The sequence below is a fragment of the Fukomys damarensis genome, unplaced genomic scaffold (genome assembly GCF_012274545.1).
Source record: "Fukomys damarensis isolate Sample0158 unplaced genomic scaffold, DMR_v1.0_HiC HiC_scaffold_4, whole genome shotgun sequence".
Lineage (NCBI taxonomy): Eukaryota > Metazoa > Chordata > Mammalia > Rodentia > Bathyergidae > Fukomys > Fukomys damarensis.
This window is the reverse complement of record NW_022900916.1, coordinates 36131009-36152488: the sequence shown is the minus strand read 5'-3', so window position 1 is coordinate 36152488 and position 21480 is coordinate 36131009.

Sequence of the window (21480 nt, the reverse complement as noted above, 5' to 3'; positions counted from 1 at the left end):
ATGAGTACTAGCTGGACTGTGTTACCGAGTATAGAAGGGGGTGGGTAAATTTTCATCCCATTTAAAAAGTACATAGGAGGGCCTGGATTTAGCTCAGTGGTGCCACCACCTGCCTCACAAGTGCAAGGTCCTGAGTTCGATCCCCAGTACCCCCCCACCAAAAAAAGAAAAGTACATAGGAAAAGCCTTTCACTTCCTACCTTTATACAAAGTGGGAGGGAAATGTGATGTCTGACATGGTGGCAGTCTTCTTACCACCCTGAGGGCACAAGCTGGAAATCTTCATATTGAGAATGGCTCAATGGAAAGGTGAAATAGAACAAGTTCCTAAGATCCCATTGTGTGGCTGAAGCAACAGATATCGGATCCTCCTGTAATTCAAAATAATAAAGCTCTTATTAGTCAAGCCATACTAGGTTTTATATTCTGCTACTTGTACCCAACATGTCCTCAACTACCACGAAGTATTTGAGTCCTTACATTCTACGTGAATTTTGTGACCATTGTATCATTGTTCTGTGTCCCCAATTGGTTGTTTTTGTGTGTGTACATTTTGTTTTGTTTTGTGTGCTGGGGGTTGAAGCTGAGGGCTCTGCATTGAGCTACATCCCTAGTTTTTAATTTTTTTTTTTTATTTTGAGATTGCTGAGCTGCCAAGGCTGGCCTTAAATTGGCAATCCTCTTGTCTCAACCTCCCAAATAGCGGGGATTACAGCTATTTGTGTGGTGCCATGCCCAGCTTAGCTTAGGACTTTTAAAATTGAAAGAAAGTACTAACTTTTCAGAGCTGACAGCTCAGGATAATGATTATTCCAATTTATGACTATGATATATATATATATTCAAATCTTTAATACTTTCCATGAAAATATTTTATACATAAAATGTATATTTTATTCATACACAAACCCTTAATCTTATTTTATATTTGTTCCTAGACACTGTATTGTTTGTTGCTATTAGGTCTAATATCTTAAATTTGTTATTAAATATACACAATACATACTGAGATATAAGACTGCAATGGAATTTTGTATGTTAATCTTATACCCATCAACCTTGCCATGTTATTTTTCTAGTTCTAAACTCTTTTTGTAGAGACTGCGCTATTTTCTTCAGAGACAGTTATATTATCCAAGTAAGGAGAGTTTATTGTCTCTTTTTTCCTACTGGGCTAGAGGAATAGAGGAAGCTCTGGGAGCCTGTGGTTGCTTGATCCAATTTCCTTTCCTGTGCCTCTTCTTCTTGCCTTATTATTCCCTCAGGCAAGGCCCATCACCAAATGGTGGGCAGCTTTTCTACCCTCTTTAACAAGGCCATCTACGAGCATGGGGTGGGGGTTCTCAGGCTAGCTCATGGCTCCAGCACTGACCTGGCATGACACCTGCTCTCCTCACCCTGGCAGGTCATGTTTAATCTCCCCTACCCCACAGAAGTCTTGTTCTAGCATCTGCTGCATCTTTTCAGCCCTAGGGCCCTGCGGGACCCTGTTTTCAACCCCATTTGTTGCTTTGTATTTCTGGTCCATAGGAAAGTTTGTATACTGAGCCAACTGTGCCTATGAATTTTTGTCTCTTATATGTTAGTAACTACTATAGTTTGGGTATGGTTTGCTCTCATGTTGAAATTTATTCCCCATTTCGAGGTATGAGAGAGTAGACACTTAATCTGACTGTAGGGTTTTAGAGGTAGGGCCTTTGGGAGATGATTAGGATAAGATAAAGTAAACAATTGGAGACCCTATGATGAAAACTAGTGGCTTTATAAGAAGAAGAGAGAGACCAAAGGGACACACACACCACATGTACCTTGTCTCTTACCACATGATATCTTGTGCCACTTTGGGACTCTGACAGCAAGAAGGTTATCATCTAATGCAAACTGTTGAACGTTAAGGACTGTGAGCTAAATAAATCTTTTAAAATGATGTTATTCTTGGGTTATTTTGTTGTAGCAACTCAACACTAGCACAATTATCATCACTTTGTGTTTAGGGCCAAGCCAGTACCTCAGAGGCTTGGGTGCAACAATACAACCTTGACCAGAAATCACAATTCCAATGTCTGCTTACCTCATAAAGGAAGACAGAAGTGGCCTCTGCCACTGCTGATTCCTGACATAGCAATCATGATCAAATACTGTGCCACTTAGAATTTTCAGTGTCCTTCAGGTCCTCATGCTTTGTAAACACTATAGTTAAACCTGTGTATATCATCTGGCTATTGGGGAATGAAGGTAAATATTATTTTCTACATCTGAGGAAAACAAGGCTTCTTACTTAATTGTAGCTTAGAATAACCAGACAAAACTAAGATTCTTTTAGAGATGAGGCTGGTCCTTATTCACCCCATGCCTCATACAAAATAATCCCCAATGGAAATTTCTGAGCTGAGAAAACTAAACTCTAAGACCATTCCTGGCTTTATTCAACAGGATGCCCATGAACTCAGAAGAACATTACTGAATGTCCCCAGAATCTATGCAGTATCATGACTTGAGCAAAAGAAAGACAGGAGTAAGAGTAATAAATGTTGATTTTAAGCACATTTTGGGGAAGGAATTATCAATGGAATTTCATCTAGAAGTGAATTTTGATAGAAATTTAGATATTTTTTAATACTAATCTCCTTATAGAAACTAGCTTAGTATGTAAACATAATCAAAATAGCATTCATTAAAATTGCAAAACTTATTTATTAAAATATGTAAAGCAGCCAGCTGCAACAGTGGTGGCTAAGAAGTGTAAAAATATTTTGTTCAGCGAATATTTATTGAGTTCCTACTGTGTGCCAGCACCATACAGAAATTAGGAGTAGAAAAATAATAACACAGGTCCTTGTGAAACTAAAAGTCCAGTTGAGGCATTTATGGGCAAATATAAAATACCAATATGAAGTGAAGAGCTTCTTAAAAGTGTGTTAGTTTGCAAAGACTTTGAACTCCTGTGTTCACAGCAGCATTATTCACAATACCCAAGAGGTGGAAGCAACCAGTATATCCACTGCCAGATGAATGGATAAGCAAGAGACAGTAGAGATCAAGTATGATGTTAGTCAGCTTTGAAAAAGAAGGAAATTCTGACACCTGCTGCAACATGCATGACTTTGAGGCATTCTGCTAAGTGCTACAAGTCAGTCACAAAGAGGCAAATGCTGCATGATTCCACTTAGGTGAGTTACCTAAAGCAGTTAGGTTCATAGAAACACTAAGTAGAGCGATGGTGGCCAGGTACTGGGGAGGGAGAGGGGGAATGGGCTTTTTTTTCTTAAAAAAATGGATATAGAGTTTCAATTTTGCAAGAAGGAAAATTTCTGGAGATTGGTTGCACAACAACATGAACATTCTTAACATGGATGAATTGTACACTTAGAAATAAATGGTTAACATACTAAATTTTATGGTGCACTTTACCACATTTTTAAAGTAAAAATGAGAATATTAGTCTCATGAAGGCAGGGGCCTAGTGTGTTCACACTTGAATTTCCAACATCTATAGAAGGCCAGCTACATAGTAGGCACTTGACTAATAGTTTGCCTTCCTCTGGCTTCTCCTCCCCATCTGACATCCTACACTAGGACAAGAGCCAAGTAGTCCTGGGAGCCAGTTCAGCAAACAAAGACACTTCTCTCTGCAGGGCACTGAAGGGAAGAATTTCAAATATTTGTGATTTGATATTTGTCGTGGTCACACCAACTATTCTCTACTTCTCGATTATATTATCTGAGCTCTTTTGGCATTTAATTTTCCCAAAGATGGATCTGGTTTCGATTTCCCAAAACAGAATAGAATTGTGATGAACTTTGTAATGTTACCAGAAAAAAGTGGAAGGAAGTCTGTGAGATGAAATCATTATTAGGCCTTGGTATACATGGCCCTTGGGCCCTAGTGGCAGCCAGGCATAGGAGGAAGGGTGAAGTAATTAGCATGTATTTGCAGCTCTGTGCCTATCTTTGTTCCTTCCCTTTACTGGCTCTGTCTGAGTCTGTTGTTTATTTTTGGCTAAGTGAAAAAAACAGAGAGACAAAAAAAGTTTCCTTATACTTTGCCTTTTCTACTTTTTCCTGGTGTGTTTGGTTTCCTCTTGCCTTGATCCTTCCTCCTTTCTGCCACCCGCTGCTGTCTTCACTGTTTCTCTTCCCTTGTGTTCTGGAATCCTGGAGTAGTACAGAGTATACAGGGAGAAAGGGACGGGAGCGGGCCCCATTTAGCGAGGCAGAGGCTGCAAGGGCCTGAGGTATTCAAACAGAGGAATTTCTGTTTCTGATCCAGGCTTTGGGTGGAGCTCCTTGTTACTGGTCTTAGCTTCGCTGTGCTCATAGGAACACATGCCTGATTTGTTTGTTTTTTTTTTGGTACCAGGGATCGAACTCGGGTCCTTGTGCTTGTGAGGCAGGTGGTGGCACCACTGAGCTAAACTCCTGGCCCCAACACATGCCTGATTTCACAAAACATCTTCCACAAGATGTAACACCCTCTGTTGGGGGATGGGGAACAGTGTGTATGTCCCTCTGAAACTTCTGTGGGCTCTTGGCACATCCATCGGCAGTCATGTGTCCACAGGCTTTTATCCCACAGATGACATCAGAATCTGACTTTCTTTCTCCTCAGGGGTCAAGAAAGAGGAAGTTGTTCACCTCATGGCTGCTAGGAATCAGAGAGAACAAATGAGCCAAAGAGGAAGGGACCAGGATCCAAATATAGTCCCCAAAGTCTCACCCCAGTGTCTGACGCCTTTAACTACACCTACTTCCTAATAATTCATTCAGCTATGAATTTAATGTAGGATTAATATTAACTCATTGATGAGGTCACCCTCATGATTTGGTCAGTTCCCAAAAATCTATTAATTGTTCTTTGGGGAAAATTTAAGATCCAAACCATAACAGAAGTGATTTCTACCCATCCAAACTAAGAAATAAAATTTCAGCTGAGCATAGTGGTGCATGCCTGTAATCTCAGCTATCTAGGAGGCTGAGCCAGATAGCTCACAAGTTCAAGGCTATCCTGGGCAACTTTGCAAGACCCTGTCTAAAAAAGATAAAAAGAGCTGGAGGTGTATATAGTTCAGTATTTCAGTTTGTTTGCCTACCATGTGCAAGGCCCTGGGTCCAATTCCCAAAACAGAGGGAGACAGAAACAGAGGAGACCTCCAAAGCACACTTCCTTGTTTGAAGCATTCTGCTCCCACATAAACAGTTCTTATTTGGGATTGGTGACAATCAGAGTGAGTTTGCAAGGAGCCATGCAAGCCCTTGGGAACAGGGTTATGAATTTTTTAGATGGCCGGCTGACGTCTGGAGAGTGGTTCAGAGCTGTAGGACAGAACTTCCGGTGAGTTTAGCAAACTGGTTTGGAGAGAAGCCCACGACCTTGGCTTTCTTACACTGAAAGTCCGTGGTCAGGACCATGAATATCACTGGCCACTGTTCTGGTCCTCTGACCTTCTTTAGGCTGCTTTGGCTGCATCCCAGATGGCTTTCCCTGGGAAGAAGTAAGTGAGCAGAAAAGGATTTGCAGAAAGTTAGGTTGACCTTGGGTTTCTGTTGCCTTTACTGGAATCCCATTGTTATACGGAGATTTGTCCTGGCTCTTCCAGGCCTCCTGCTAGCTTCCTGCTCATAATTCACAAGGCCTCTGCCCATTTCCATCTCCTAAAAGCTTTTCCTAGATCTTCCCATAGGGCCCTGATGCTAAACTGGCTGGAACTAGTGGGAAGTGAATTTCTGCTAAGAAATTGGCTGATAACATTGGAGTTATGTTCTCCCTCTACACACTGCATTTGCATCTTAATAGCGACATGGATAGCAAAAAAGTTAAAAGCTCAAAGGATTGAACATCAAGGAGTAGAATGTCAGGTTTCTTGACCTGAGGAGTTTGGGGGCTGCTGTCTCAGTAGTTTGAGCTGAAGTAACAAAATACCATAGACTAGGTAGCATATAATCAACAGAAATTTATTTCTCATAATTACGGAAGGGGAAGCACAAGTTCAAGACACTGGCAGATTTGGTGTCTGGCGAGGGCCTGTTTTTGTTCATAATCTGATCACTTCCCGGAAGGTCCTACTGCTAATACTGTCACCTTGGTGGTTAGGATTTTCAATGTAAATTTCAGGAGACACAGTCTTTCCACAGCAGCTGGTGTCCTGTAGACCTTTTCACATCTGCATACACTTCTACATTGGCCCTGATGTCAGTACCAGGCCAGGTGTCCTCATGTCCAGGATAAAAACATTCACTTTACAGCAAGAACTCTCTGCACTGGCCCACAAGATTCACCAGTCCCTAGGACCTAGATCAGGGTCTGCTAATGAGTTCAGCTTAGGCAGTCAGAGTAGGCACCTTGTTAAGTGAGGTATTTGCTCTGACATCACTGCGCTGCTCATCAGGGCTTCGAGGTGAGTCTTTGTCAGGAAAACCTGCCCTGAAGAGGAGGCTTGGCCTTCGGGGAAGAAGGTCTGTGTCCCTTGTGTCGAGCCTGGCATGCCTACTCCGGGATGGTCTCTCTCAGCTGGATTAATGCACTTTTGACACAAGAGAGGGGGCAAAAAGGGTGTAAACAGCACAGCTGTAGCAACCGGCTATTGCAGTGGGGCTTTTGAACTGGTGAGATGCTGACAGCCATCAAAGGCTATTGCCTTCTCTGGCCCGACCCCTTTCCCCACTTCTGCCACCACCACTGCCCTCTCCATGCTACTTCTGAAGGCCAGCTGCCCACTCAGGTGACAGCGTTTGCTTCCAAAACCTTCTTTGATGCTCTCCCTTGACTCCTTTCTCAAAATATTTCCCTCTTTCCTCCCTCCGTGTCAGACTGCTGGCATCTGACTTGAGCCCTGAGCAGGCTGCCATCTCTGGCACACTATGGGTTTATAATTGCCTCTGGTTAAAGTTTAAATAGATGGGTTTCAGCCCGAGAGAAAAATGTAAACAAACCCTTTCTGGAGTCTTTCAGAACTGCTGGCTGTCAGTGCTTCTGAATTCGGTGCTAGGAAACTCATTCTGCTCCTCCCTCACTAAGGGACTGAGACAGCTACCTCCACCACAGCCACCCCTAGGCATTCAGAGCCTTGAGTGCCTCTCCGGTGCCATTGTGAGGCTTTTAGATGACCTGCACTTTTCCATTTAACTCAATTAAGCTATCAGGATCCAGTTCCCCTTCTAGCAAGTGTTGGAGGTGAGGGAAGGGAGGCAGTCTCTGCGAGCTGGGAAGGAAGTGAAAAGGATCATCATTTTCCTGATGGAATTTTTTTCTGAGGGGAGGGGGGCATTGTGTTTATTGCCTGAGGCTTTCTGGAGGCTGAGACAGCCTTCCATCCCGAGAATGGGGCCATTGTTGGATGACACCAAGGAAATAGGGCAGGCTGGGTCTGGCACACGCATTGGAGCATGGAGCCTCTCTGTTCTTGTCTTTCCTCTGAAGTCAACAGGACTTTCGGTTCATAATTTTGTTAGTTTTTTTTTTTTTAGTCTTGATTAAGAATATTGATTTTCTATATTTTTCTGCTTTGTATACTTTGGATACTCACGATTTGGTGTCAGAATGGATTCGGCAGTACTTCTGGATGTTTCAGTCAAGGGTTTGATTAGATTGCTGCCTTTTCTTTCTCAACTATCCTCAGTAATTCCCCCTTTCAAGTTTGGACTCTTATTCAAGACCTTCTAGTATCTGACCATACGCTGCACTCTTCCTCCCTGCCCTTGTAAGCTGCTGCTTTCCTCTGCAGTGTCCTAATTCCTGGGTCCCCTCCCTGCGTGCCTCAGCAACTTCTCTGAACCACTTTCCCGGTGTTCTATGGAGCTTTTCCAGCCCTCCCCGGACAACCAGCCACAACCACTCGTCAAGTTAGTTCCCAAGCCTCGATCCCTTCCTGCTAATCGGATTTCACGGTCTGCCATTCAGCCAGTGTTCCTCAGCTTCTTGCGTGAGACACTTTGCTCTTGAAGGTAAAGTGAATTTTCCTGTCCCCCTACACTGCTCACCCTTGTGTGTAATCCACTGTCAGTGCTTAATAAATAGTCTTTATTTTTCAATGTCTCTGAAAATATGTATTTTAATAGTAGCTCTTGAGAGGAATCAAGAAGAGTGAAAAATGGACTTGGGTCCAGATCTAAGCACTTGAAATCTTGGGAACAGCCTAGAGGCCCACCTACAGATGAATGTGTAAAGAAAATGTGGTTTATATATACCGAAATGGAATATTACTCTATCATAAAGAAGGATACATTTGAGTCATTTGTAGGAAAATGGATGCACCTTGAGGCAAAAATGCTAAATGAAATTAATAAATCGGATGCAGAAAGTTAAATATTGTACAGTTTCTCTTATATGAGAAACTCAAAATAGAAATAATTTAAAGAGCAAAATAAATGATAAGAAATGAGGTTGACTATGTGGAGATCGGAAGGGGATCTAGGTACAGTGGAAGTAGATGGGAGGGTGGGGAAGTAAAAATGATAGAAAAGAAAAAAAATAGCAAATCTAGTTACTGTTAGCACTAAGTTTCCTAATTCTCATCCTTTCCAAGTCTCACTTTTTTCATATGTAAAACAAAGACAGTAAGATCTCTTTCATGACTTTCTGAGTGAATTAAAATGAGTTCTTACAAGTGTTAAAGCATCTGAAAAGTCGAAATATTTTTATTCTGGGATGTGAATATTACCAGTCAGTTTAAAAGATCCGTGCCACATTTTCCCGTTAGTAACACAAACTTCTCTGATATAACTGTTTCTTCTCATTTGGACCTGCGAATTTTTGAAAGGCTTGTCTTGGATAAGATTGGACTCATTTCCCAGTCATTAGAAGAATGTCTCCGTGGTGGCAATGAAGAGGAGAGCCACTCTTTTTTTTTCCCTGAGTTACATTTATATGTAGTCAGCCCATAGCATGAGATCAACAACTCATCACTGCCAATCATTTTTTTTTTTTTTTTTTTTTTTTTGGAAGTACTGGGGATTGAACTCAGGTGGGTCTTTGAAGACAGGAGTGGTGCCACTGAACTAAATCCCTGGTCCTTCACTGCCAATCTTAACATTAAAGAGGAAAAGAGACACCGATAAAGATACCTTCCTCTTTTCCCCACCACCAAAAGTCGTTTACTATTTTCTCTATGGAAGGGAAGTGTAGATTCCATTTGTTCATTCAACATCTGTGTGCCAGGTAGTAAGATAAAAGATGAATCTGTCAACTTCCATGCTTTCATAAGTTTTTAGTCCAGTGGGGAAAGGGAGATGGATAAAGCATCTAAGTAAACCAGAACTATGCGGGTAAGGAGGAGGAGACACTCAGCATCTCAGGAAAGGCTTTAGAAGTAACTGAACGTTGGAATGTCAGTGCATGGCTTTCAGCAGGAAGACTGGATGAAGCTCTTCAAGTAGCAGAACCCAACTCTCCTTCCCTCTGAGCACCACATGAAGCATCTGGCTCTACCATTGTCTTTCACCCGTTCAGCCAACTCCTCCCTGGTCCAAGGCCCAAAAGTGCTTCCTTGGAAGCAGCCTTGTTAGTACTGGATCAGACCAGAGAGCGAACACTCGAAACTGCTGCTGCTTTTGTTACCAGGGACAGGAAACAGCTGGAGAGACTGGAGCTCCCTGGAGAAGGATGGAAGAGTCAAGGCTGTGCCCTGACGCCTGCTTCTGTGTGCGTGTGAAGAGTGTGGTTGTGTGTGTCTGTTTGGATAGGAGGCTAGATGTTTAAATGTAGGTCTCGCCACAGAAAACAGAAGTAAACATTTAGGAAACAAAGTGGCAACTCGGGACATCAAAGGCAGCTGAAAGACTGCTCAGAGAAGGGGGAGGTTCAAACAGCCTCGACCAAAACAAAAACAGAGCCGGAAGGAAGTTGCATCAGAAGAGGAAGAATGTCAGTGTCATGCTGAAGAGTCACAAATGTGACAAAATAAAAATAAAATGTATGGTTCTCATTTTACCTAGGTAAATACTGTTACAATATTTTCCTCTTTAAGGTGCAATAAATTTACTGAAATAATATTTGGTTCTAAGCATGAAGAATTTCAAGTAAAAATTTTCAATAATTAAAAAAAATACATGCATTCTATTTTATTTAGACCAGCAAATGAATATAACTTCACTCTCTATTTCCATGTGAACATTTTTCCCAGCCCTTAAAAATATTAAAAACAAGTTAAGAAATTGACTTACTGAAGAACATTTAAAAGGAGTACATATTTACGATTAGTACAAATTGAGAAATACGAAGATATGTTAATGCTAATGATTAAAGATGTGAGAGCAAGAAATATAGATGCTATGAATGTCATTAAGTTCTTCTCATTTCAGTTCAAGTTGAAATGTTACTCCAAAAAGAAATAAAAGGAGAGTTTCCCCTTAGATTAGATTCTTGTAACTATTCACATTAAACATTTATAGGACTGGCTTTAGTAGAGAGGTTTTTATAAAAAACTGATAGAATCCTGGAATAAGCTCAGCATCTAGGTCTCAGATAAGTCTTCTGAATCTATCGCTTTATAAATACGGTCATAGCCATTGGCTTTCTATCAGCTTTGTAGAATAGTAATGCCTTCAAATGATTAGCTGATTTGCCAGTCTCACAAAGATTTAGAAGTATATTGAGGTTTTGGCAGTGAACTAAGGAAGTCTTGTGTGCTTTGGCTGAATTTCAATTGAACTTCTCAATTGAACAAATTTTTAGCTCGTATCCTGGTTGACCAGCAGGAGTGACTAGAGAGGAGGATGGGCTGGACACTGTGCCGAGGAATCCATCAGACAGCAAAGCAGCAGCCAGCAGTGAAGAAAGGGATCTGCTAAGAATGCAGCTCTTTATGTGCATGCACTCGGCCCTCTGTAAATAGTTATTAGAGGAAGAAATGAAAGGAACAGGTGAGCAAATAAATACAAAGAAAAAAGCTTAAGGGACTGATTCAAAATGAATCACAGATTGGGCTTCATGACAGGGTTATCACATATTTCCCCTTTGATGTGGCCTGTGTCTTCTATTAAGATACTTAATTTTCAGAAGTTACAAAACCTTTAAAAAATAAAACATCTACAAAAATAGTTTGGAAGCCGGGCGTGGTGTCGCATGCCTGTAATCCCTGCACTCGGGAGTCTGAGGCAGGAGGATCGCTGTAAGTTCGAGACCAGCCTGGGCTACACAGTGAGTTCCAGAGCAGTCTGAACTACATAGTAAGACCCTGTCTCAAAAAACAAAAACAAAACAAAAAAAAGTTTGGAAAAGAAAGGCAAATCTATGCAAAACCAAGTTTTCAGATTTTTAAAGAATTTCTTTTATACGTTTAAATTTAGTTTTACTTTAGGAACAAAAATGGCATTAGGAGGCTGGCGGTATGACTTAGTGGCAGAGCACTTGTCCAGTGTGCATGAGGTCTTGGGTGCAATCTCCAGTAAGGAAAAGAAGAAGCAGCATTAGGAATAAATTGTTTTTAAATTATAATTAACTCAAGTAATATAAATCTAATTGAAATTATCTTTTTAAAAAAACTGATAACTACTGGGACTATATTTTATAACTTCAAGTCTCACTTGACTTTTGCCAATTAAGAAGAAACCAGTAAAAAGTTAGAAAAGATGCCATAAACAACACAATAAAGACAAACAGAATCATTAAGTTATATTTTTTTCTAGCCCCACTACCTTCCAGATGGTATTTATTTACAGAAAAGATGTAGAAAGAAGCATTTATTTTCAGAAAGTAACCCAAGGGATAGGCAGGGTAAGAAGGAGAAAAAGATGAACCAAACTTATTATCTACAACTTTTCTTTTTCCAGTACTGGGGATCAAGTCTAGGGGTGCTCTACCACTGAGCTACATCCCCAGAGCACCTTTTTATTTTATTTATTTAGTTACTTATTTTTGGTACTGAGGATGGAACTTGGGCCCTTGTGCTTGTGAGGCAGGTGGGGAAACCACTGAACCAAACCCCTGGCCCTATTTTGAATTTTGAGACAGGGTCTCCCTAAGGTGCCCCAGCTCGCCTCAAGGTTACGATCCTCCTGAGTAGCTGGGATCACACTCATTTTGACTGCAGCTTTTCTCCAAGCATTTACATTTTTGTTTAATGAGTGAATGGCCCCATATTTACCTGTTTCTCTGCCTTTCTGAGCTTCCATATATCCGAGGGTCCTCTACCTGACATACAGTTGGCTCTCTGTATCCATAGTTCCTTTATCTGCAAATTCAACCAACAGCACATTGGAAAAAAAAAATATATATATATATATATTTTGCATCTGTCTGGAATATACACAAAATTTTTTCTTGTCATCACTCCCCCTAAATATATAGTTTTTACATTGTCTAGGTACTATAAGTAACTTAGAGATGACTGAAAGTATATGGAAAGAGGTACATAAAATAGATGCAAATGCTGTCATTTCATGTAAGGGATTTGAGCATCCTTAGGTTTTGTATCCCAGGGGGTACCTGGAACCAAGCCTCTGTGAATACCAAGGAATGGCAGCATTTGCTGAAAGCCTGAAGCCTTGCACCCTGGAATACAAAAGCCCTGTCCAGCTTATGTACTAGGAAATGTGTCCTTCCTAACGCAGTTCCCAAATGATGGGAATGAGAAAAGACAGTGTATGAACTAAGAGATGCTAAGCTCTGTTTCACTTGGTGAATCTGTGGCCCTCTCCTTCAATGAGTGGCAGGCCATCCTTAAATTCTGCTCTCCTGTACTGAAGAGCTTAGCATTTCTACCCCGGTGATCCAAGAAACTTTGTTCTTTGCCCAAAATGCCACTGTTTCCCAAAGCAATTTCTCCTCCTCTGAGAAATGCTGTCATGTCACGCTGCACTGTCCTTGAACCAGACAACTTTTTCTACTTGTCTTTATCTGTCTAAATAAAGCTAACCTACATTTGCTGTGTAATTCATTCAGATGCTTGCTGATGCTATTTAAAGCATCCTGCAAGGCCTGGGGAAAACAAGATGCATTATCTCCACTTGGGAACCTTTAGGTTTGCTGGTCATTTATGGAATTTAAGAATCTACTCAGTCTTCACTGGTTTAGATGTGGGGAATGAAAGAACTCTGGATTTTTAAATTTTAGGCAGTTTTCCTTGACTCCTATATGGCTGGGATCTGTTGAAAGCAAAAGGTAGTTAGAAATCTTGCTCTGCCTCTCTGTCTCTCTCTCCTTGTTCAGGCTCCATAAAATCCAACTTTTCTAAAGATTAATTGCTCAGCAGAATACATTTTTTTTCTTCTGGCCTCTGATGGTTGGTTAGCCTACTGTGAATTTACTTGCTTCTCTCAGGAGGCAAATGCAGCAAAAGTGGCACAGGCCGGTAATACCAGCTACTTGGGAGGCTGAAGCCAGAGAATAAGTTTGAAGCCAGCCTAGGCAACTTAGGGAGACCCTGCCGACAAAAACAGAGGGGCCAGTGATGTAGCTCAGTGGCAGCGTGCCCTTGGGGTCAATCTCCAGTAACGCACACCCAGGCACACACACACACACACACACACACACACACACACACACACACACACACACAAGTTCAAAAGCAGCTGTCACCTAAACAGACCTTTGGACTTGTTTCCCCCTTTCCCTTTTCAGCCTCCATGTATCATTTCATTAGACAATCTTTGTACTTCCACATTCCAGAAAAAGAAAGGAAATCTACAGGGAAAGAAGCAAATATTGGGGTTGTAAATAGGTCTCTGTGGTGAATTTGTACACGGTGGAAGTTCAGAGAGGTTTCAGATATATTGCTGTGTTTTCAAATCCGATATTTCTGTAGGCGTGTTGGCTTGCTTAGTGTGAGAGAAAGGGACAAAGGGATTGTTTTAACCATTAGTACCTCACTGCTACCTTAAACACAAGCTTATTATCAGCATCCATTTGTTCAGACAGGATTCTGTGACGTCCATTGCAGTGAGTGAGTCAGAAGCCACAAGCTAACAGGTCTATTCCTTCCCTCCGTCACCTAGGAAACCATCGCATCATCCGCAGGAAATGCAGGCCCCTATGGGGAGTGTGCCCAGATCGGGTTATGAAGCTGGCAGTGAGTTTTTCAGAGGAGGTCAAACAGCAATGTGTAGAATCTTGGTCTAAGGTGGGAGGTGGATCCAACCTCTGAGGAGTGGATAAAGGGCCGCCGGGTAGAAATAGCAAGAGAAATTAATCAGTTAAAATCACGTAAGATATTTGCTGTTCAAGAGATTGACCCACAACAAGAGATAAGTGGGCCTGATTTGATTCCCTTAGCAAACAGCATTCATTTGCCCGATGACTGAGAGTATTTTGGAGAAGCATGGTTGCACAGTATGTCAAACGGGATGAAGAAATTGACAACGCCTCCAACCAGGCTTTCTGCTAAATAAAGTGCATATCAACCATTTCATGGTAACTGTCCCTGGGTCACAGAAGAGCTAGGAAGTACCTTTAGAAAAAAACACACCGATTTCTCTTGTGCTGTCACTGTTAGGTTGTTTGTTGGTGTTGTGCATGATTTTCTCTTTCCTTGACTGCTACAGTCTGCTGCAGTCCAGTCCAGAATTAGCCTGATCGTATGTATCCAGTTTATCACACAGTACCCAGATATCGATGGCTATAAATTTAGTACAGCCGAGAAAAATTACCCAGACAGTTTCATGTTATTTGACAGCTTGATATTTCCGGGCTGAATGACACCCCACTGCTGCTGCCAATGAGAGATTTTACGTCAGAGTACATGAGCTCTCTCAGAACTTCCTCAAGAATGCTCAAAGAATGTTTGATGGGAGAAAAAAAAACCATCTGTACTGTAATCATTTGGTCTAAACACCTCATTTTTCACATGAGAAACGAGTTCCAGAGAGGGAGAGTGATCTGTCTAAGATCATACAGCAAAGCGGGGACAAGCAAGAAGAGACACAAAGCACAGAGCGTGACCACAAATACAGGATGAATCAGTAGGTGACATGGCTGCCTCAAAGACTTAAAATTAACCAGGCATGGTGGTGCACTCCTGTAATCCCAGCTACTTGGGAGGCCGAGGCAAGAGGAGCTCAAGTTCAAGCCCAGCCTAAGCAACTTAGCAACTTATGAGACCCTGTCACAAAAAAAGATCCCCCCCCAAAAAAAAAGTTTTAAAAGGATTCGTGAGCTAAGGATATAGCTCAGTGGTAGAGTACTTGCCTAGCACGCATGAGGCCCCGGGTCCAATCCCCAGCCTGGAAGAAAAAAAGGAACTGTTAATATATTACGTTGTTTTCATTGAAATGCGGAAATTTGGGGCAGTTGGTTCCATCCCTAGCTGGTAATGTGGTGAGTGTGTGCTATGGGCATGATGTACCACCTTGAGTGGGAAACAGTGACAAACATGAGTGTGTCCAGAGAACAGCGAAGATAGTGATAAAGAGCTCTAGTAGCTATAACTTTGGGAGAACACCTGCAGAATGCCAGAAGATAAGAAAATTTGTCATGGAAGAGATGGGAGTGCATATCATCAGATAGTTGAGGGCTGTCTTGAAGGCTCAGACTTATTTTGCATGCCCATGAAAGGTAATCATAAATTATTACAAGTTAAAAGTGAGGCGATTTATCTCTTATAACTAATTTTTAATAATTGAAGCTGAAACTCAGCTGATGAGTATAATAGTGAATTGATTCTAAATCGGATATGCATGTTTAAATATCACATTGTTTCTCTTGTGTGGGAAACCAAAAGCATAAATAAGGACCAAAATGGATAACAGATCTTGGGAAATAGAAAGAAAACGTTTAAATGGGAGGGACAACAAGGGAGGGGAAAGAGGAGAAAGGGAAAAGAAAAAGGGGGAAATAAAAGAAAAAAACAGGAAAGAAAGCTTTTGTGAATAAGGAGGGAAAGAAGGATTGAAGGGAAGGAAAGGGAATGGGGGAGGAAGAATCAAGGTATATTATGAACAGGTACAAATTCCCTAGAATAAATATGATCATTATGTATATCAAAAGTGTACCGATAAAATTAATTTAGAAAAAAAGAATTACTTTCAAGAAAAAATAGTGAATTAATTCTTTATTCTTTTATTCCTCCAAAAGCATTTACTGAATACCTGCTATATACTAGGCACTACAGATACAAGATGACTAATACAGTCACTTCCTTCAAGGGGAATCACAGCCAAGTGAAATTTCTGGAATATTACTTCTATATTGGAATGGTGTCTTAGTTCAATTTGCTTTGCTCTAACAAAATACCCAAAGCTAGGCAGTTTGTAAGAAAAAGAAGTTTATTTAGGTCAAGGTTCTGAAGGTCTAAAAGCATGGTGCCAGCCTCTTATGGGCTCTGGTGGAGGCCTTCTAGCTACATCACAACATAGCAGGTGGCATCACGGTGGAGATGGACAGATCATATTGCTGCACAGGAAGCAAGAAAAAAAGCAGAGATGTCAAACTTGCACTAAAAAAAATCCTCAGGAAAACAAATCCATTCCTTAATGCCAGCATTAATCCCTTCTGAAAGTGGTGTCCCTTGTCCTAATTACCTTCAACTCAGCCTCAATCCAGGGATCAAACTAGGGACCTTGTGCTTGCAAGGCAGGCAGAGGAACCAGTGAGCTAAATCCCTGGCCCTTTGCCTCAATTCTTAAATGTTCTACCACCTCAAAACTACCACCCTGGGGACCAAATTTCAGTGCATGAACCTTTGGGGACAATAATAATATCCAAAGCAGAGTGGACAGAATGATGAGTAATTTAAAATGCTGTGGAAAAGATTCATGCATTGTACAGATGAACGAAGAGACACTGTGAAGTGCTATCTGTGTTAATGAAGGTAATGCTAGCTGCTGTAACAATCAAGCCTTAACATAGCTCAAACATGATACGAAATATCCTTCTTCCTCATATAACATCTAAAATGGGATTTTTTCTTCTTGGTACCAGGGATAGACCTCAGGACCTTGTGCTTTGTGGGTCAGGCATGTTGCCACTGAGCTAAATCCCCAGCCCTTAAAATGGGATTTTTAATGGTGAGTGGCTCTTTTCCAAGTGGTGATTCAAGGGCATGGGCCTTTCCATCTTGTCCTTCTTCTGTCTTCAGCGTGCATCTTATGAGGTCACCCTAGGCATGCCCATCCTGATGAAAGATGGGAGAGAACATGGAGGTCTAGGGTCAGAGTTATGGGCTGGACCTAGAAAGGATGCTTATATACTCTACTCACTTTCTGTCCACTGGAATTCAGTCACATGCTTACATCCAACCAATGGATGCTTAAAAATTCACTCTAGGTCTAGGAATGTAGCTCAGTGGTAGAGCAGTTGCATGAAGCTGGGTTCTATCCCTCATACTGCAAAAAGAAAAAACAATTAGTCTGGCTGTGTTCTCAAGAAACAAAAGAACAGGTTTCCATGCCAGACTAGCAAATCTTTTATAACATTATCCGACTTGAGAGTCTATGATTAAGGTGGAAGAAAAAGATAAGAGGATTGGGACATGTTGCTCTATTTATTTATCAATTTTTACATTTAATCTACTTATTTTCTTAGTTGAGTGATGCAATCATATGCATGTTTGTACAACATGTTTTGATATATAGTCATATATTGTGGAATGGTTAAATCAGACTAATATATAACCTGACTTGGTTATCTTTTTTTGTGATAAGAATTTTTATTATTTTTTGTTAGATCCCAATGTCATTATATCCCATGTTTATTTCAAGTATCTTCTTATGAAGGTCTGCTGTTCAAGATATATTGTTTTGTTATTGTTTTGTTTTGTAGAGCTAAGAATCAGACCTAGGGTCTTGCACATACCAGGCAAATGGTCTACCACTGAGCCATATCCTTAAGCCATATCCTCAGCCCTCAAGACAGTAACGTAAAGAAGCAAGAGAGAATGGCTGGGGATTTAGCTCAGCGGTTTGGTGGCCTGCCTTGCAAGCATAAGGACCCGAGTTTGATCCCCGGTACCAAAAAAAAAAAAAAAAAAAAAAAAAAAAAGGAGCAGGAGAGAGAACAAAGCAGAGAATGCTACTCTGGGCATGAAAGAGGAAATAATAAGTATTCATATTTGTTTGCATATACAATGAAACACAGGAAAGATACACAAGAAACCATAGTAAAACAGTTTTTTAAATTAAAGTAAAAAAAAGAAAAAGAAAAGAAACCAAAGTGACCAGGGTGAGGGCAGAGGGGTGAAGCCTCAGTGGGAATGAGAATTCATGTACTCCTTTAAATATTGTTTTAAACTTATTTATAAAAATGTAAAATTAAAAATTTTTTATTCTATTGCAGAAGGGTTTTTCACTGACTGACCGACCTCTATTTGTTTTCAGTGAAGAAGAGCCAAGAATAATACTACTTGGGAAGGTGAATAGGGCACAACATAATGAGTCTGAGGTAAAAATGATGATGAATATTGTACCTTTCTTATTATAATATGCCTGTCCTGGATTAATTCGTTTTCAAAAGAAAGAAAAAGAATATTAATGCATCAACTTGGTTTTATGCAGAATCATCTAAAAGTTTCTGCTTTTATACCTAACATCTTTGCTTATTTTCATTGATATTCTTGTGCTAGTCAGTGTTCTGTCACTATAACAAAGCACCTGAGATAAATTTACGAAGAGAGAGGGTTTATTTTGGCTCACAGTTTTGGAGGTTCCAGACTACAACTGGTTGACCCCATGTTGGACCTGTGGTGAAGCAGTGTATCATGGAGGGAACAAGTGACAGAGCAAAACTGCTCACCTCATGTCCCAGAATTCCCACTGTCCCCTTCAAGGCACGCTTCCTGTGACCTGAGGACTTCCCACAGGCTCTACCTCTGAAAGGCTCCACCACCTCCCAGTACTGCCACCCTGGGGAGACCTAGGCCTTTGGGAGCCATTCAGTGTCCAAAGTATAGCAATTCCTAATGACTGTTAATGTTTAGATTACTAGTTTATTTTGTAAGGTTCTTTATGAGCCAGGAGTAGATTCCTTACAAATTCAGATAGACTCACCTTTTTATTTCTGGGTAGTACCATCATTGAAAGTATGTGATAAAAATTCTTTATGTTCTAAGGCAGTGATGGCAATCCTTTTAGAGCTTTCAAGGATACCAACGGCCCACTGTGGCACATGTGCCATAGGCTTACCACCACTGTTCTAAGGCACCTTCACAAATATTTTCTCATTTAGTTTTTCTGTCAGAAATGTGAATTAATTGAGACTAATATTATCTCAACTTTAGAGATGAAAAAAACAATAGTGGCCACTACAAATAAAATAGGCTAATAAAATATTGGGGGACTAGGACTATAATAAATACAGTATTATTACAAATCATTGATTAAAAGCAAAATACTCCAACAGAAAATTGGCAAAGAATATAAGGCATAGAAGATGTCTCAGTAATCATAACATATTCAAAAATATTTTCTCTCTTCAAAGTCAGGAAAAATAGTATCTAGCATTGACAAAAGTACTTGGAAATACAATCACTGACATTTTTCTGGTGTAGAGAGATTAGTTAGCAAAACATTTCCATGAGTAATTTGGAAACGTATTAAAGCACTAAACATGCTTCTACACTGTAACCTGTAACTTTATTTTACTATTCTGTCCTAATGAAATATTCAGAGAAGTATAGCAAGGCAAATGATAATACTTGCACGTTTATGAGGCCAGCAAAAGATGAATTCGATGAAAAAGAAATAGCATACCAAGCTGCCATTAAAAAATCATGTCAAGGGCCAGGGATTTAGCTCAGCAGTTTGGTAGCCTGCCTTGGAAGTGCAAAGATCCAAGTTCAATCCCTGGTACCCCGCCCCGCAAAAATCATGTCAGCTGGCATAGTGTTGCATGCTTGTAGTCCCAAATACTCCTGAGGCTGAGGCAGGAGGTTTGCAAGTTTGAGACCAGCCCAGGCAATTTAGGAAGATCCTATCTCAAAATTAAGAAAAAAAAAATGGGTGGGATATAACTCAGCACTTCCTAAATTCAATCCCTAGTCCTGAAAAAAGAGAAATCATGTTAAACAACTAGCTAAAATAGTTAAAAGCTAAAGGAAAATCTCACCACCAAGTGTTAAGTAAAAAAGTATGTTTTTAAAAATATGCAGAAATATATATAAACTTTACAGACTGGTAAATTCTGAAAGACTGTTAGTAAGCACACTGGCTAAGCATGATTTAAGTTTAGAAAGATATATTGGGCATTCAAAGTTTTAAAACTTGGCAGAGTTCTTGCCTTTTTTCTGATATCTATTCTACTGGGCTACTTTATTCAAACAAAACAGACCAACTCATACATATTGAAAAAATTTAAAAGCTGCCCTTGGTGAACTCTACCAAGTATCATAAAGAATTTCTTAGCAACTCCCATGAGGGAATTTAATGTCATATAAGTCTAGCAGATCTTGAATCTATGGAACCATCCCTGGTGTTTTGCAAAGGCTTCAGAATGGGAACTTTTACCACACCTGGGTTTAAAATGTTTACACATAATTTCAGCCCTCACCTGAGTTCATATTTGGATCTTAGGTATCAAAGATATTGCCATTCTCTAATCACTCGTTCAAACACTCTTCTGTACCTTGGATGATTTTTTTCTTATTTCTTGAAGATTGCTATTCATTGCCTAGACCTAGATGGCTTTTTAACTTTTTAAATCTCTCTTTGAGTTCCAGAATCACTGTTGTAGGGCTGAGATACCATTCAATATAGTACAGCACTTGCTTAGCATGTGCAAGGCCCTGAATTTGATCCTCAGCACTGAAAAAACAAACAAACAAACCCCCAACCATTGTTGACCAGTAATCCCCTTCTTACGCACATGAAAAATCAGTTGCATTCACATTGAACTGCAACACATTTGTTGCAACACATTCAATGTATTGATCTTTTGTGATTTTCATCATAATAAGTCTTTTCTCACCAGCACATTCAGCATTCTCATTGCTTTTGGGATGATTAGACATACTGGGGTTAATAATGCTGCAAAACATCAACACTAAATACGGCAAACTTTCTGGTAACAAAACTAGTTAGTCAAGGCTGAAACCACCAGAGGCAACTGCTGTTGCCATCTGTCGGAAGCAGGTGAAGCTGAAATGCTTTTGCTTTTAGAACAAGGCATTTTTCATCTGTGTGACAGGTTGCCAAGCTGTCAAAGAGCCCCTGCCTTTCTACAGCTACGGTCCCATTCTAGTAAAGTACATTTGAGACAATAGCCATCAAATCACATCAAATATGTAATCAAGCAAAATTATTTTTACCTAGCTCAGTTTACATTGACTGAATAGGCTAAGCCTGTGGGTTTGATCTTGGTGTGGGATATTTAGCATATAGAGAAAAGTCGTGTTAACCGGGCAGTCTCTACCTTCATCCAGCCCTCTCCCACATGCACACTCTTCATGCAGCCTAGCTACAGTATGGCAGTCATGGCATTTTAGCATTGTGCTGTTACCGACCTCTATAACGATATGTGACTTAAGAATCTGCAAATTCTGGGCTGGGGATTTAGTTCAGTGGTACTGCTCCTGCCCTGCAAGTGTAAGGTCCTGAGTTTGATCTCTGGTACCAAAAAAA